Source organism: Pleurodeles waltl, chromosome 4_2, assembly GCF_031143425.1.
Source record: "Pleurodeles waltl isolate 20211129_DDA chromosome 4_2, aPleWal1.hap1.20221129, whole genome shotgun sequence".
Classification (NCBI taxonomy): Eukaryota; Metazoa; Chordata; class Amphibia; order Caudata; family Salamandridae; genus Pleurodeles; species Pleurodeles waltl.
In genome coordinates, this window is record NC_090443.1 from 175,432,388 (window position 1) to 175,450,800 (window position 18,413).

The window sequence follows — 18,413 nt, forward strand, 5'->3', positions numbered from 1 at the left end:
TCCCCTGGGGTACAGGCCTGGCCAGGGGCTTTTAAGGGTTTCAGACTATCTATTGCATCAAGTATGTCCTCCAAGCTAAAACAAAGTGAGGCCAGACTAATATTACTAGTGCGCATCTCCTCTGCCAAGGAGTTCTCATAATAATTACTCACAGAATATAAGACACCAAAATGATCCTCCCACTTATCTGGTGAGATATGAGAGCATGGGGATTACCATGCTCTCTGGTCCCAAGCGAGATTAGTGACCAGAAGGTACGACTCTCTCACTTTGAGAGACTGTAGAAATTCTTGCCGTTTATCCTCAACCCATTTTTTCTTCACCGCTTTAAGTGCCCTTTTATATGTAATAATAATAACTTTATTCGGTATGAAAAAATTCATCCATTACAATAAATATTCTCCAATACATTTGTTAAAAATAGCAATAAAACCATAAATAATAAGAACACCCATCAGGAATAAAAAAACATATATAACCACATACATAGAAGCAATAAAATAGAAAATTCATATTAAAAACTCCACATTATTACGCCAAGTAATAGCTCCCTTCAGGAATGATCCCAGCCCCTTCCACACCAATACATCTGAGGCCATCTGCAACCACATAAAAGCAGGACGATATTGCACAAAACCCTTGGGCCTTAGAAGAGGTAATAAAAAACGAGTTCTGAATGGTGCATAAAAAACACAAAACAAAGTAAAATGGGGCAAGGTCTGTTGGGACACCCCATCACAGGGGCAGGGTCTAATACATTTGTCCCCATACTGACCTAACGGGAAACACAGATTACTTCTGATGATTCCCAAGCGGAAACGGGTTATGAGAGACCTTTCCCTCACATCCTTTATCCCTAAGAGATAGCGCTCAGGACCTACCCACATCTTTAGCATAATGAAATCCCTGATCGATTTTTTCCCTAAGGCCTCCCCCTCCCTCCTGTTCTTCTGGATCCTTAAACATTTTTCCTTAACCCATTTCTTGTCACAGCTAATCAGGCCTTCGGGATGATCAACCAGTTCAGGCCGCCCCAGATCATGAGCCAACTTCCTTATGTGCATCAACCAGGGAATATTCTTTGCATTATCACAAGCCAGACAATCCTTTAAAATATCCCTATTCAGAGTGGCATGTTCGTTAGTCCAAATTGAGATCCATAGCAGAAGGGGAGCCAACTGAATAGTGTCCTTCACAAACTCCAGCTCCAGTTCCAAATGGAGGCTAAAACCAGGGATATTTTGTCCAACTCCCAATAGCCTTCTACAGAACCGATTTTCTTCCACCGTGAGGGCTCGGGAGTCCCTATACCCCCAAAGTGCAGCACCATACAGCAAGATAGGGAGACATTTCCGCCTATAAATTTCAAGCAAAGACTTGATAGGTTTACTGCATACCCTTACAGCAAAGTCAAAAGTCGCGCCAACAGCTGCATGGAAAAGCACACCCCTTCTGGCAATACAAGGTTTCCAAGATCCTTTCTCATCAAAAATAATCCCTAGGTATGGAAACTCATGGACCCTGGTAATAATTTGATCCTCCCCCCTTAGCTCCCCCACCCTACTCAAGGGTCTTCCACACACCATAAAATGAGATTTCTTAAAATTGACCTCTAAACCCAAAGCTGACATAAAGGAGGTATAAGCTCTAACTATTTCCCGGAGACCATTCATAGTACAGGCCATGAGGACTGCGTCATCCGCGTACGTCAGCACAGGGATATCAGTACCATTCACCTTTGGAACATCCCTACCCCTTTTATATGTGATGCAGGCATGTTTACTATCTTCCCATTTACATCCCTCACAGCTGACTTTAGGAATCGCTTAGCCCGCTTACAGTCCTGAGTAAACCATTTAGGAGATTTCCAGACCAGCCTGGGTCTGCACTGACAGTCCCTGTAAAAGATAGCTTTTAGTTTAATCAAGAGATATTGTGTGGGTACTTAACATGAGGTCAGGATCCACAATTGAGCCTTCAAATTCTGACATGTATTGAACAAATAGTTGGTTAACCTCTGCGTGCTGTTCCAGATCCCCTGCAACTCTAGGCCATACTACTCTACAACAGTTGCTAGTCACAATAGGATCTGGAAATACTGCAAAATCCAAACAGGATGTCCTGTAAAATTGTCCCCCCCCGAAGAGGTAACCAAGGGATTGTGATCACTAAAAGTAATGCTTATCACCTTCATGTGCTGAGATCCGGCCACAACTGGGCATCCACCAACACATAGTCAATGACACTCCTCTGGTAGTCTCTTCTGAATTTAAATGCTCTGTTGGGATCTGAACGGGCTCTCCCATTACAGGAGCGCAATGCCTGCGCAACCACCAATAAGGCTGCTTGTAAGGCAGCCTTAGTATAGTGACTCTGCGGGTTGCCTGCCACATGTGAAACACCCCAGTACTCGTCCTTTTCCTTAGTTACCAGATTGAGTACATTACAAGGTTCGAATGAAGTATTGAAATTGCCAGCGACTATTACTTTGGCATCCTGTTTAAAGATCTTCACTAGACTGTTTAACAGACTTAGGACTGGCAACTCACACTTAGCTAACATTGAATGAGCATATACATTCCATAGGATTAATGATAAGCCCGTAGGAAACTTTAACTTAATACCCAAAGATCGGGCAAATCTATCTTAAGGGGTTCTTGTGCACAAGAAATATTATTTACCAAGACATAAGACACCCCCCCCTCCCAATCGCCCGCCCCTTTTCCTGGGAGGAATTGCCTCTACATTGTAAGTTGTAAATCCACTAGCAAAGACCTTAATTACTGCCCAGGTTTCTTGCAACAAACAAATGTCATGCTTCCCAATAAAGGAGATCCAATTATTATCGACCAACTTTGAATTAACCCCCGCCACATTCCATAAAATTAGATGACTAATTAGATATGGCCGTTACTGAAAGAGGGACATCCATTCGCTCTTTGTTTACTGACAAGCTAATAGTCCCTACAAGGGGAACTTCATAATTCAACCCATCTACTGAGACCAAAGATGGATGGATACATCCATTGGCTAAATGTTGCCCAAGAGGACATAATCAATCCAGCTGGTCTAACAAAGCAAGATCAGAGAATCAATTGTGAGTGGCAATTCAAAAGTTAGCATTACTATGACCCTGATCTTGTACAATACTCTGCTGGGCAGGCTGTTTGACAGTGCTTGTTCCCAATGCTACTGGTGAGTAAAAGAAGCTAAGGCCATGACAAAATAATCTGAGCAGATTTAACAGGGTTCGAACACAGCTAGGTGCTTTAAAATTCACAATAACACTGTCGCCCTGTGACTTTTTTCGAGTGGGGCCCACCCAAGAAACCCTACGAGTGGTAATGATTTCCCCAATAAGATCATAAGTCCTACCGGAATGTTCCCATAACCAATAGGCAACTTTGTTTAAAAGTGAAGCATGCTTCTCCTGCATTGCTGCAGGGACAGGTGAAACATTCTCAATAACAATAATATATGAGGTACATTCAGGTGGAATATGGGGTCTAACATCAGAGTTTCCAGGTCCGGCGTATGTGGTCCCTGGGTCCACCATGCCACCAGTGGGGCTGCTACCAGTCCCCAAGTTACATTAATGGGGGGATCAACGCATAATCGTTGTTGAATACCCTCATAAGGCTCATTGCTACCACTGAGAGACCTGCTCTCCCTTCTCAGTGGGGAATACCCAGAAAGCCAGTCAAAAGCACTGGTTGAGCAAGCTAGCTGGGCCTCAGTAGCTGCTCTCTGCTCCGGATTCTAGTATCCAGTCAATTTAATGGAGCTAGCGAAAGATAATCAGTACAGTTCCAATCTTTTTAAGTTCTAGTTTGATTAAACCCAAGCTCTCAACTAGTGGTTTCAATTTAAAATCCAAGTATGTATCATAGCTTCCAGCTGGTGGATCGTCACGCCCTGGACAGACTTAGGTGCTAGCTCAAACCCCTTTGATACGCCTTCTGTCTGATGGACTGGGTAATGCCAACCCTTTGGCGCTTCTGCCAGCTCAATTTCATTGTCAATAATACCAACTAAGCGCTTTATAAAGTTATCCATACTTATTCTCTGGAAGCCTGGAGGGCAGGGGCAGTTTTCGTAGCAATGTTAAGTTTGGGCCTTCAGCATGCTGTTATAACAAATAGGTTTCACTCGTAATCAGCAGCAATTGGCAACATAAACCACAAAGGTACATACATCCTCACTGACCACAAACCTCACAGCTGCACTTCCAAGAGAGTTGGCCCAACCCAGCTTCTTCCAGCTGTGGACAGGCGCAGATGGGCCCACTCTTGGCATCCCATGCCACGGGGCAACAGTGTTCCAGAAATAGCGCCTCCGGGTGCTCTGCAGCATCACGCGGGCACCTCTAGCCAGTAGGCATGATGAGAGTTGGATTCCCACTCCTCCTGGCTCCAAACCAGCGCGTCCTGCACCGCAGGGCAAAAGTGTCCTAGAAATAGCGCATCCGGGCGTTCTGCAGCGTTGTGCGGCCACATCTAGTCACTAGGCTTGATGGGAGTTGGAGTCCCACTCCACCCCTGCTCCTAACCAGTGCGGCCCACGCCGCGGGGCAACAGTGTCCCAGATATAGCACCTCCGGGCGCTCTGCAGTGTCATGCGGCCACTTTTAGCTGCTAAGCATGATGGGACTTGGAGTCCCACTCCACCTGTCTCCAGACCAGTGCGTCCCATATTGTATCTTTCTTACTCGGAAATGTCATACTTGCATGATCGATCGGGGCTGTTTGATACAAAATATTAGCTTAAGAGTTACTCTTAATGCATGTATTGTTTAAGCTCATTTCTTCCATGCATTCCTGAGAACAGCATGTATTTTTCATAGGTGCAGCGGTAGGATTGTGAATCATCTAATTGTAGGACAACACATTCACATGGATGGGTATCCTTGGACCTCAAAAAAAAAATATATATATATATATATATATATTATAAGCATCACATTATAGTAGGATGGAGAATGGGAAGTGGAAGAGCTGGATTGAAATGGGTTTCTGTTTCTATTCCAAATCGATAGCTGAAGGTATTCGAGAGAAGGGGACATTGTAGGGTTGAACCTATGTAAAATTCTCTTAAATTCCCTTTCCAAGAGAGCGCTCCAGTGGGCAAATGTTTCTTTTGCCTGGAGTTCTGATTCTCCTCCCAGGTTCCACAGTCAGTGAGTCACACGTGCCACTATGACAAATAGATAGGGTTAAAACAGTGTTGTCTCCCTTGGAGAAACCCCTTTGTCTAAACATGTTACTGTGACTTTCCATCTCTTGCTGGGTACCCCAGAGAGCTCTTACAGGAGCCATCTAATAAGAGGCGAATGCAGCTACAACCTGACATGTTCCACTTGGAACACACAGACCAAGAAGAATCTCCAACCTGAAACTTCTATGCAAGACTAATTTCCAAAGTGGTGTTTAATATTCTACCCGCATCTGCTCTCCACATGGCAGGCATCACTCTACAGAAGCGAGCGAGGCCCTGACAACTACTGAAATGTTCATAGATTGTCAATTGAAACTTTATTTGTTCCATATTCATGTGTAATTGGGAGCACGGTCTGCAGCCAAAGCATACATTTAGTAAGGACTTTAGTCAAATGCAATAAAAACACAAACAATAAAAACACTACTACTAATAATAATAATAACAACAAACTTTAGCAAAACAAGTAGGTGTCAGATTTTGGCCTTACCTATGTTTTTACTGATGCATGCGGGATGTCAATGTATACTCAAAAATGATCCTGTGTTCCGATATTTTATATTTGTATTGACAGATTGTGATTGTGGTTATCGGAGAAGGATACTGTCACCTCTGGGCAGAGACAGGTGTCACTGATACTATTAATTTCACGTCTATCTTACTACACATTGGTCCCAGTACTTCATAGTTTACTTTGGTTTAGTTTTATGCTGAAAATTCCGACTATAAGGGAAGGTTGTTATATTATTATGCTTATCATTGGGGCAGCCAGGACATCTCTTCTGCCTAGGATTGGGCAATCTGATAAACTGGGCAGACCAGATTTGAATCGGTATCTACAGGTTCCACATAAAAAATGTTCACCAAGAAGACAGCACATCGCAGTGCATAGGAAGCCACCGAAAAAATATGCAATTTGGAATGTCGGAATTTGTAGAATTCTCGACAGAGAAGGGCCTCTGAAAGATATTCCGGCCTGGTGGAGAAACGATTGGATCAAATCTGCACTATTTCAGGGCATTCACCTGTCAGGAAATGCAGTCAGTTGTGTGACAGGCAGAGCGTTATACATTACTGATCACTGCAGCATCACAGTTGGTGAAGAATCTACAGGAAGGGTGTGCAAATTACACAGAATTATCTTGGCGCCATACGTCATCAAAAATGATCAGGAGGACATGCCTCGCGTTCAACAATCACTCGAGACTAGGCTAAAGGATCGAGTTCAAGTGAAAAAGAATCACTGTAAGTCATTTTTAAAGGGTTCGAGTATAATAAAACATTTGCGCAGGCCTAGTCGTCTAGGTTTGTGAACTACCCAAGATATTTTGGCTTGTTTTCTGGAAAAGTCTATTGATGTTAGAGTATTTCAATATCACACGAAACAGAAGCCCATCTGTAGCTGAACAGCTTTAGCATTCACCCTGCTTCATCATATAGTTTCAGCACGGCTCGGGTTGGCTACTCCTTGTGGTAGTAGTGTACTGAATTTAGGAATTATTTTGATTTGAAAATTTGTTGACACTTGTCTGCTCTTCATGTCTATGGTACTCTTTATGTCTATTTTTATGCTTAGCATTTCTAATGTACTAAAGCTAAAAACCAAAAACTAGTATCAAAGTGTGACTTCATACATCTGTTTTTAATACATGCCTTACCAGATATTCATATGGGATTATTGTGGGAAAGTAGCCTCTTTCTAGCATGGTTACCCCCGTTTCTGTCCTGTTTGTGAGTGTTTGTCAGTGTGTTTTTACTGTCTCACTGGGATCCTGCTAGCCAGGACCCCAGTGATGATAGTTAAAACCCTATTTGTCAACGTGTTTTGCCTGTCTCACTGGGATCCTGCTAGCCAGGACCCCAGTGCTCATAGTTTGTGGCATAATGTGTGTGTTGTCAGTATGCTTAAATGTGTCACTGAGGCTCTGCTAACCAGATCCTCAATGCTTATGCTCTTTTTGCTTCTAAATTTGTCACTATAGGCTAGTGACTTCATTTACCAATTCCAATTGGCACACCATACCCCCCTTGTAAGAACCTAGTATATAGTACCTAAGTACCCAGGGCATTGAGGTACCAGGAGAGGCTTCTGGGCTGCAGCATTTCTTTTGCCACCCTTAAGGATCTCAGACAAACCCTTTCACAGGACTGGCACTGCAGCCTGCGGGAAATAGTGCACACACTATTTCACAGCCATTTTCATTGCACTTAAGTAACTTATAATTCACCTATATGTCTAACCTTCATTTACTGAAGGCTAGGTGCAAACTTACTAAGTGTGAGAGCACCCTTGCACTAGCAAAAGTGCCCCCACGCAGTCCAGGGCCAATTCCCTGGACTTTGTGAGTGTCGGGCGCCATTACACGCGTGCACTACATATAGGTAAATACCTATATGTAGCTTCACAATGGTAACTCTGAATATGGCCATGTAAGGTGTCAAAGATCATGGAATTGTCCCCCCAATCCAAATATGGTATTGGGAGCCAATTCCATGCACCCTGGGGGCTCCACCATGGACCCACAGTACTGCCAAACCAGCTCTCTGATGCTTGCACTGCAGCTACAGCTGCTGCCACCTCACAGACAGGGTTCTGCCCTCCTGGGGTCTGAGCAGCTCAGTCCCAGGAAGGCAGAACAAAGCATTTCTTTTGGGAGGAGGGTGTTACACTCTCTCCCTTTGGAAATACGTGTTACAGACTTGGGAGGGGTAGCCTCCCAGAGCTTCTGGACATGCTTTGAAGGGCACAGATGGTGCCCTCCATTCATAAGCCAGTCTACACCGGTTCAGGGACCCCCAGTCCCTGCTCTTGTGCGAAACTGGACAAAGGAAAGGGGTGTGACCACTCCCCAGTCCATCACCAGCCCAGGGGTGGTGCCAGGAGCTCCTCCAGTGTGTCCCAGACTTCAGCCGTCTTGTTTTCCAAGGTGTGGGGACACTCTGGAGGCCTCTGAGTGGCCAGTGCCAGCAGGTGATGTCAGGGACCCCTCCTGATAGGTCCATACCTGATAAGGTAGCCAACCACCCTCTCAGGGCTATTTAGGGTCTCTCCTGTGGGTTTCTCTTCAGATTCTGCTTGCAAGTTTCCATCAGGAATCCTCTGCAACTACTACTTCATCCTCTGACCTCGAATCGACCGCAGACTGCTCCAGGAACTGCTGTAACTGCAACAAAGTATCCAGAAAGGCTACTTTGACTCTGCAACTTCAGCTCCAACCAGCAACTGCAACAGTACCCAGGGTGTGCACACTCTGGAGACTCCCTGTCTTCACCCTGCACCAGAAGGACCAAAGAAATCTCCTGTGGAGTGACAGAGTCACTTCCCTGCTCCAGCAGGTACCTACTAAGAAGGCGACCGGTTCTCTTGGACTCCTCTCCTGGCGACGAGCGTGCTGCTTGAAACACAGGTGGTGGACCCCTTCGACACAGACTGTCCTAAGGTCCTGCTGTCCAAATTTGGAGGAGGCAAGAGCTTGCCTTCCTTGTTTGCGATAGTACCCCTGTGCACCATGTCATCTTCACCTCTTGAGGCCTCTGTGCACTATTTGCAAGAATCATTTGCGCACAGCCTGGCCCAGGTCCCCAGCACTCTATTCTGTGATGCTCAACTCACTGAGTTGTTCTCCGGTGGCATGGGACCTTCTTTTGTAGTGCCACAACAACCGCAATTTGCACCTTCTTTGTCCCCGTGTCCTGGGACCTTTGTGGGTGCTGCCTGGTCATCTGTGGGTTCCCTCCAGTGTTGGGAGTCCCCTCTGCCTCCTCAGTCTGAGTTGAGGCCCCCAGGTCCCTCCTGGGTCCAGGCAGCTCAATTATGACGCAATCCACAACATTGCTTGAACCAAGGCTTGTTGGACGAATCCAGCGCTGCAACTTGTCTGCAGCCAACATCTCCACATGGGACATCCTTTGCATCACGCAGGAACCCACAGCCATCTTCTTTGGTTCTCTCCTGCAGACTTCTTCCAACCGGAGAATCCTCTTTTGCACCATCTTCTAGGTTGGCAGGGGCTCCTGTCCTTCCTGGAATCTTCTGCGACTTCTGGACTTGGTCTCCTCTCTTTACAAGTCTTCAGGTCCAGGAAGCCACCATTTGTTGTTTGCAGTGTTGCTTGGTTCTTGCAGTAACTCTAATCACAACTTGTAGTGTGTCCTAAGGAAACTTGCAGTACTTTACTCCTACTTTCCTGGGCTCTGGGGTGGGGTATTTTACTCACCTTTGTGGCTTTTTTACTCTCCAAGCGAGTCTCTACACACTACACTTGTCCAGGGGGGAATTTGTGATTCGCATTCCACTTTCTTAGTATATGGTTTGTGTTGCCCCTAGACCAAGTTACTCCTATTGCATTCTATAGCATTTCCTATAGTTTGCACTATCCTATGACTATTTACTTACCTTATTTTGGTGTCTAGTGTATATATTGTGTATAATACTTACCTCCAGAAGGAGTATTGCCTCTAAGACATTTTTGGGCTTGTGTCACTAAAATAAGGTACCTTTATTTTTGCTAACACTGAGTATTGTCTTTATTTGTGTATAAGTACTGTGTAACTATAGTGGTATTGCAGGAGCTTTGCATGTCTCCTAGTTCAGCCTAAGCTGCCTTGCTACAGCTACCTGTATCAGCCTACGCTGCTAGAACACTACTACATTTCACTAATAAGGGATAACTGGACCTGGTATAAGGTGTAAGTACCCAAGGTACCCACTACAAACCAGGCCAGCCTCCTACAAAGACCCTTGCTCAAATATTACTCTAACATTCACCCCTCCAGTGCTGCAACTGTTCTCCCAAGCGGACATAGCATATTCCTTAGGTACTCTTAAAGCGTGGTAGGGCACCTGGCTCGGATGGTGTTCCAGCAGACCTATTCCTACCCGATATTGCAATCTGGTCAAGATATATCACCATCATAGCGAATGAAATAGCATCTGGGGCGCCAGTCCCTGAGTCCTGGAAGGGGGCCATTGTTGTCCCGATTTTTTTAAAAGGTGACAGAGCCCTCCCCTGTAATTATAGGCCAATTAGCTTAATAGATTGTGTGCAGAAAGTGTCTTTGTCTTTTGGGCAAGATTAAAGACTGAATGTCGGAACACAACATCCTTAGTCCCCTCCAGGCAGGTTTTCGTAAAAAAATATCTAACATTGAGCAAGCCCTTAGGTTTCTGCTGTTATATTGGAAAACTGTTTTTATTGGCAAAGGGAATCTGTATGTTGCTTTTGTGGATTTTAAGTCCACATTCGACATAGTACCCCGTAACAAGCTGTGGGAAGTCCTTTCCCTAATGGGAAACCCTGAGCACATTCTTGTACTATTAATTCGGCTCCATGAGGCTAATTATGCACGTGACAGGTGGGATGACAAGAGGCAGTTAACTGACAGAATCCAGGTGTCAAGGGATGTACGCAAGGGTGTGTCCTTGCCCCCTCCCTGTTTTCCTTAATGATATTGTCCCCTCTGTACTCAGAGTGGAGGCTGACGCACCATCGTTAGGCAGACAGAAAATTCCGGTCTTGCTCTTTGCAGACAATACACTCCTGATATCGCAGACTCCAAGTGGATTACGGAAACTCCTCATGTGCTTTGAGGAATTTGGGTCCATGCGGGGACTTGAATGCTTGTAAAATAAACCTGATGACGCTCAATCCCCACAGATCGTTCAGAGGGAAGTTTATTCTTAAGGGTACCCCACTTGAAAAGGTGGGCACATTTAGTTACCTGGGCATAATGTTAACTGTAAACATTTCTAGGAAATCACATATCGCAAAGCAAGCACTAAAACTAAAGCAAACAACAGGGGTTTTAATAAGGGATTTTAACCTCTCGCATACCAAACTAATCCGCCCTGCAATCTAGATATATGAAGCCAAGGCTGTGAGCTCAGCCCTTTAAGGGGCTGAACTGTGGGGCTATGCCAAAGCCCAAGAAATAACGATTTCTGAAAATAATTTTCTAAGAAATCTCGTGTCCCTCCTGCCAAGTACTCCACTGTTCTCCCTTTTTAAGGACCTAGGCATGAAACGCATTTGCCACAAAGCCCGCCTACGTCCCCTTTTGTACTTGCAGCATCTTTGGACTACCCCAGCGCTTGCCTCCTTTACTGTAGCCCTGCAGGTCATTTTAGAAGCTGACTATTCTCATAGTATCCCGTGGCACAGACACATCAAGGGGCTTCTTTATTCGCTTGGGCTTAGAGAAATCTGGGATTCTTCAACCACTACCTCCTTTCCTTCAATAAGCGACCTCAAAAAATTGTATTGGCATTTGGTAGACTCTAAAGATCTGAGGGTTGCACTTCACTCTACACTATCATGTGATTTTACCAACCTAAAAGAGACATGCAAATATGAGGCTTTCTGGGATATAATCATGGTGCCAAGAGAAAGGAAGTTGTACTTCCAGTTCCTCATTGGCACCTTACCACTAAGATTACTTACCAGTCGCTGGTCACATGAAGAAACAACCATCTGCTCAGCTTGCATAGCACCCATTGAAAACCTCCCTCATGTTCTATTTGCCTGCCCTGCTTACAGTGCCTCTCTTAGGAAATGGCTGGCCCCGGCTTGTAGACTGCTGGGAGTTCGCGGGTCCGACATAGCCCTCCAAATTCTAAGAACGGACACTTGCCCGATGTTAGTGATTGCTGTTGCCAAGTTCATTGGGGCAAGGTGGATTGTCAGAGGAAAACATTTATCTGTATAATGGTTTTAGTAAGAATGTATCAATTCACTTTGGGAGTGCATTTAATTTTATTATTTTTATCTAATCACACGTACTGTACATATTTTATTTTACCATGTGTATTTATTTATTGCTGCTATGTGCTTCTATGGCTCTTGTAGCCGAAATAAAGTTCTCTTGACTGACTATCTGAAATGGGAGGCTCCGCCTCTGTCAGATGAAGCCGCCCTGCTGGGTTGGGGACTCCCTTAGATGGAGACTGTTGCTGTGGATTTAATTACGGGCATGACCCACTTGCCCTCACGCAATATAATGGATTTATCCTGGCACTACGATGCGTGGAGGTGAGCAAGGGAGGCGTGGGGATTATGTGTCCTCTCAGCGATCCTGGTTCACTGAAGTTTGAAGAGACACTAACATGGTTGTGGCAGCAAACTGATGAGCAAGGATTTTAGGAATTATGTCAACTATATATCAGGCTGAATTTAGAAACACATGTGGCTGCTTTGTAATAGAAAAGTGTTTCAAACATGCACCTGTATGTGATGATTTACTTCAAGACTGCGGTGTCTTCAAGCTATTGAGCATTATTTACACATGCACTGCAGCCTGGAAAATACGAATACAGCAGATGCATTGTGGGAATTGTATGATTATGCACATAGTCACGTGTTAGGTATGATAAAAGGAGTTGAACCTTTGCATCACTAATTGGCTCACCTGGGAACAAAGCTGTATTGTGATGGCCGAAACAAGCCAGGAAATACTGCCACTTCAGATATAAAAGCTGATGTTTTTCATGAACTGGGCTTCGGCGCTCTTAACACTGAGAAAACGAAAGGTAACGTGGAGTTATAGTTAGGCTCCCTTTTAAATGTACAAAACCATAGAAATTCACCAGTTATTGTTATAGTTTTCTCAAGTAACTGTAACTCGTGCCCTGAAGCAACCCCCGCCACGCACAGTTTTTTTGTCACACATTTTACTGAAAATATTACATTGATATTATCAATGATGTTATCAAAGATGTCTTGAGTGTCATAATTTGTGCGTAATTAGCAGTGCATGGCAAGGGCGCAAGTTATAGTTACCTTAGAGCATGAGTTATAGTTATTTGAGAGAACTCTAAGTATAACTGGTGAATGTTTTAGGCTTTGTACATTTAAAATGTGTGCCTAATTACAATGTCCCTGTGACCTTTGTTTTTTCCGTGAATTTCTATGTTTTATTTAACGTATAGTAATTTTCTTTACTATACATTAATCCAACCACTTGTGTGTGGTGGTGGTTGGCCCTGAAGCCAACCCCCAATAAACACCTAACCGTGCACCATACATAGCCTTCAACCGTGCGCAGAGAAGGTTACCCGCAAGACCTGTCCTGCAGCCAGTCCCTGCAGCCAACCACCCAACCCCACGCTGCTCATGGCCCTTCAGCCATGCGCGGCTGGTTTTGGCTGCAACCTCTCTGGGTGTGAGAATAGGTGTGAGAGGGTGTATCTGGAGGTGAGAGTGGTTTTGAGCGTGTCTGTGTAGGTGTGAGAGTGCATTCATCAGTGTTTTAGTAGGTCTGTCAGTGTCTGCACAGGTCTGTGAGTGGTTGTATGAGGCTGTCAGTGGGTCTGTGAGTGGATATATAAGGCTGTCAGTGGGACTGTGAGTGGGTGTGCGAGAGGCTGAATGGGTCTGTGTGTGGGTGCCTAGTTGTCTGAGTGGGTCTGTGAGTGGGTGCATGAGGGTCTGACCTGGGCTGTGTGTGTGTCTGTGCACGAGGCTCTGTGTGGGTCTGTTAGTGGGTGCGTTAGTGTCTGAGTGGGTCTGTGAGTGGGTGCGTAAGGGTATGAGTGTGTGTGTGTGTGTGAGTGGGAGAAATTGATTGAGAGAGAAAGAAAGTGAGAGAGAGAGGCAGAGAGTTTTTTAGGCTTTGATATATGATATATCATTTATTTCGAAAGAGATATTTCAGGACATTTAAAAAAATATCTGTCAATTTCTAAAATGCAATTAATTTGTAATTAATTTAAAACAAAAGAGGGAAGCGAGTCCAGCTGGACATGTGCCCAATAGAGATTTCTTTTTTTTATTACTTTTTTTTTAGTCCTTTATGGGAGATCTGGGACTTTGAAGGAGCCCTCAAGGGCACCGCCGCGGCCCTTCCTTATTTATATCATTTTTTATTTTACAAAGGGCCCTTTACAGGTTATCTGGCACCATGGGGAAAGCCTTAAGGCTTCCTTCACTGTACCATTGATTCAGCAAGCACGGGGCTGCTTTAACAGCAAATCCCAGCTTGCTAAAGCATTTCATCTCTGTCGCAGGGGACAGAGTTGAAAGCTGTGGTTTTTGACAGCGAGACCAGCTTTACAGGTCCTGCTGTCAACAAATGAAGTGTTTGCTTTGGCTGCAGCTGCAGCTGCAAAGCTGCAGCCATGCCGTAGCAAACAGCAATGTCCCAGGAGTGGGTACCCCGGAACATAGCAGGAGCCGGCCCTGGAAGGTGGTGGTATCCAGGGCCATCAGAGGCTCCTTGAGGGTAGCTGTGCAGCGCCCCTCTAACTGACCCCCTTTAAACATACATTTTTACATATGCTGAGGGGAAGTGGGGATACCCGGGGCTGGGTGGCTGCCTGCAAACCAATAGAATGAAGCCCCAGACAGGTGGTGGCCCCCAGGGCTGTGGGGGAGGGCGATGGGCCTCCTCCACACAACTGATGCAATTTTGCGCCAGGGGATGGTGGTCCCCAGGGGTGGGGAGGACACAGGCCCCCCACATAAATCACACTAATCACCCTGGGGAGGTGGTGGTCCCCGGGGCACCAGGAAGGGGATGAGCACCCCTCGCATATTATTACTTTAACTCCCTGGGGAAGTGATGGTCCCTGGGGCAGCAGGGTGGGCACGCGCACCCCACATATTGAATTATAGCCATGGGAAGGGGGTGTTTCCCAGGGCAGTGGGGGCACTCAGCCCCCATATATAAATCAAAACCCTGGGGAGGTGGTGGTCCTTGGGCCACCGGAGGCCCCTCTCCCCCCTGTATTTTTAAGCAAATGTCCCACTCTGGGACTTATAACAAACCACTTGAGTCCGTGCTTAATTTATTTTTATTTTATGGTGGGTCTGCGGATCCACCACGACTCCATCTGTAAAAAATTTAAAAGTGCTTTTTAGCCCTGGGGAGGTCTCTTTGGGACTCCATCACCAGAGCTAAAGGGTCAGGGTGTTCATAACCTGGCCATCTTTTTCATTTTTTTCTGGGACTCTGCTTCAGTTGAGTCCAAATGGCTGACAACACTTCAATAGCTTCTGCTGTTGAAGTTTATCAGCCAATCGGAGCTCAGCACGAGATCAGGAAGGGTTGTGAATCCTTCATGTCCCTATATATACAAATTTGTTTTTCACTTAATTCTCAAAAACTACTGAACTGAATTACACCAAAACACAAAAGCACTCTTTCTGGACCAAGACCTACCTTTCCGCCAAATCTGGTGTAATTCGTCTAGTAGTTTTGATGCTATCGCTGTTGAAAATCCCACTTAGTTATTTCAGGTAACTATAATTTGTGCCTCAAAATAATTTTATTGCAAATGTTGAAGTGATAATATCAATGATTCCATAGAAGATGTCATCAATAATGTAATAGTTGGGTAATTAATTAGCTGTACAAGATGAGACCGCAAGTTATAGTTAACTTAAGGAACAAGTTATAGTTACCTGAAATAACTATAACTATCAGTGAATGTCCATGTTTTTCTTAACGCCCCCTACGCACCCTTCGGGTGGTTGACATTTAATTTCTGAGAAATGAGCACTGGTGCCAGAATGTATCCTGACTGCTTATTTATCCAAGAAAAGGCTAGTTTTGTGTATCCACCCAGCTAGAATACTTTGTACTGGCTAATTAGTAAGTGCTACCTTATTGGGTAAATGTATACTGCATATCCCACACTACAGCTGCAGAAAGGACCCCTAGGTAATGTCTCCAGTGAACTTGTGTGTCTTTAATTTTGTCAATGTGATTATTCCTTAAGCATCTTCATACAGATGTAGAATGACATGAATCCTCATGTAGAGAAGAGGATGTGACTACAAAGAATTGAACTTCCACCAAACAAGGGCACTTCCTCTTTATTATATGTAGTAAGTGCTTCTCTGTTTGCTAGAGACATGTTCATATTCCACTGCATTAAGAACGCATGTCCAAAATTGGCAGAAAAAGTGCTGAGGAGGCCTTTTTGTAAGGTGTCCATCATTCTGGAAAAAGGTAGGAAGTAGTAGCATAGGATAGCAGTGAGAAATATGCGATGAGGACCACAGGGGGAGCCTCAAGGCCCCTGTGTTCCCTGCGGGCACCCCGTCTCCAGTGGGAGCCAGTATTGCGTTCACATGCCAGCAGCAGCTAAAAATGATGTTTCCGGCATGCAGGAGCAATCCTTTCATCGGTTTTCCTGCCCTCTTGACAACAGGCAGAAAAACAGATCAAAGTTGGCTGAGTCTGATTCCCAAAATGGCTGCCCACACTTCCCGGTTGAAGTGTTGGCAGCCAATCAGAAATCAGCACAGGAACAGTTGGATCCGTAGAGGATCTGAGTCCCAACATATCCATATTTCTTTTTTCTTTAATATCTCAAAAACTACTGAACAGATTTACACCAAATAACAAAATGGGCTCTATCTGGATCATGAGCTACCTTTCTGCCAAGTATAGTACAATTCCGTCCAGTGGTTCAGAATGTAGTCATCTTCAAAATCCCTAAGGGAAATTGCATAGGAGAAAAGCATTTTAGGACCTCCTGTGTTCTCAGCCCCTTCTTGACGAATCACCCCAAAAGTTTCAAGACAGCAGCTAAAGTGAGTTTCAAACTAGTTCTTAAAACTTCATGAAGATTGGTCAAACAGCACCAAAATGTTTGGCAAAACAAAAAAGGCTACCAAAGCGTATATATATAAATATATATATATATATATATATGTATATATATATATATATATATATATATATATATATATATATATATATGTATATATCAAAATTGGAGGTAGGAACTCTGGATAGTTTCTAAGATTTAGGTAGAGAGCAGCTCCTTTAGATGGAACACTCTAAAACACTGCCAACACTCTAATCTGTCATTTTTTTGCGTGTCTTTGATGCCACTAGCTAATTCTAGGCTTAAAGACTTTGCTGCAAAGATGGCAAAGGACTTTGTCACTTTTCTACCTCATCCTGGATGGTGTTATGCTAATCCCATGCTTATAAAGACTGCAAGAAAAACAGACATTTGAGAAGAGCAGTTTTAACCAAGCCACCTCACCCTTGATGCAACAGATTAAAATACAAATATCATAAATGTCATATATAACCTTATAGAAAACATGACATAGCACTTTAACGCTAAAAACAGGATGACTATAAATCTAGCATTATTTATTAGTTTGAGTAATTATTGTGATTTAATGACATTGTGCTATTATGTGTTTTTACTTAATAATAAACATTTTGTGAGGTCATAAGTATAGTCTTGAAAATGTTACTTTTTGCTGAGCTTTTCGATGTACAATGGCAGGAGAGGAATACAAATGTTTCCTGTTAAGTATGTCTTATGGCGAACCATTTTGCTAGGGCTCATAGTACAGGGGTGTAGCTTTGGGGAGAGAGGTGTTTGGGGTGTTGCAGCCCCCTAATAAATGTATTTTGTGATAAATATTTGGGTGCAGGTATATTCCGTCGGGTATGGTGAGGTGTCTGTCAGATTTCACCAGGAATTTTTACACACACAGCCAAAACGCATTCACAGTTTCCCTCTCTTTTTAATAAGACTTCAAAAATGCTGGTTATTTCACAAAGTAATGCGCTTTCTCCCATTTAGTACCCATACAAATACGCATTCCATCTCCTTTGCGCTGTCCCTGGAGCCCCTCACGTGAGTCCTGTTGTCCAGTAATGTATTTCAACATTATGTGCCACCGTGATTGTTGGGTAATCTGAAGCTCGCACACACCCCACCTTACTGACCAAGCTACGCCCCTGACTATATGCAGCTTACATTTCTGAAAAAAGCCAGCATTTCTACACAGAGGTGAAAAATAGAGAAACTTAGCAATATGTAAATGTTTTCCATAAAATCGTGTGAAGACTGTGCACATTTTTCCTCTTTAATGGGTGAAACCTGATTGGCTAAAAAACAGGACTTGGAGTCTCAACCATTTATAAAGTAGAGCTGTGAACGAAATAGCTGCTCGGCCGCATGTTGTTGTAGTTTGGGGGTTACACTTTAGAAAAGAACATATTTCACCTTCTCAAAAAAGGCTTGGTAATGAACTTTGGTGCAGATATTAGCAATTACTGTTGTGTTAATAGGGGTGCCCCAGACAGGACATTAAATAGCCATTCTCGCTGCATTATAGACTATATTTGTGATCTATCTTTTAGCTTACAAGAGAGATGGCTCATCCTGGAATAGTTGTTCTGCTATTTGGAGCTTTTCGTGATTTTTTTGTGGTGAAGGGCAGGGGTAG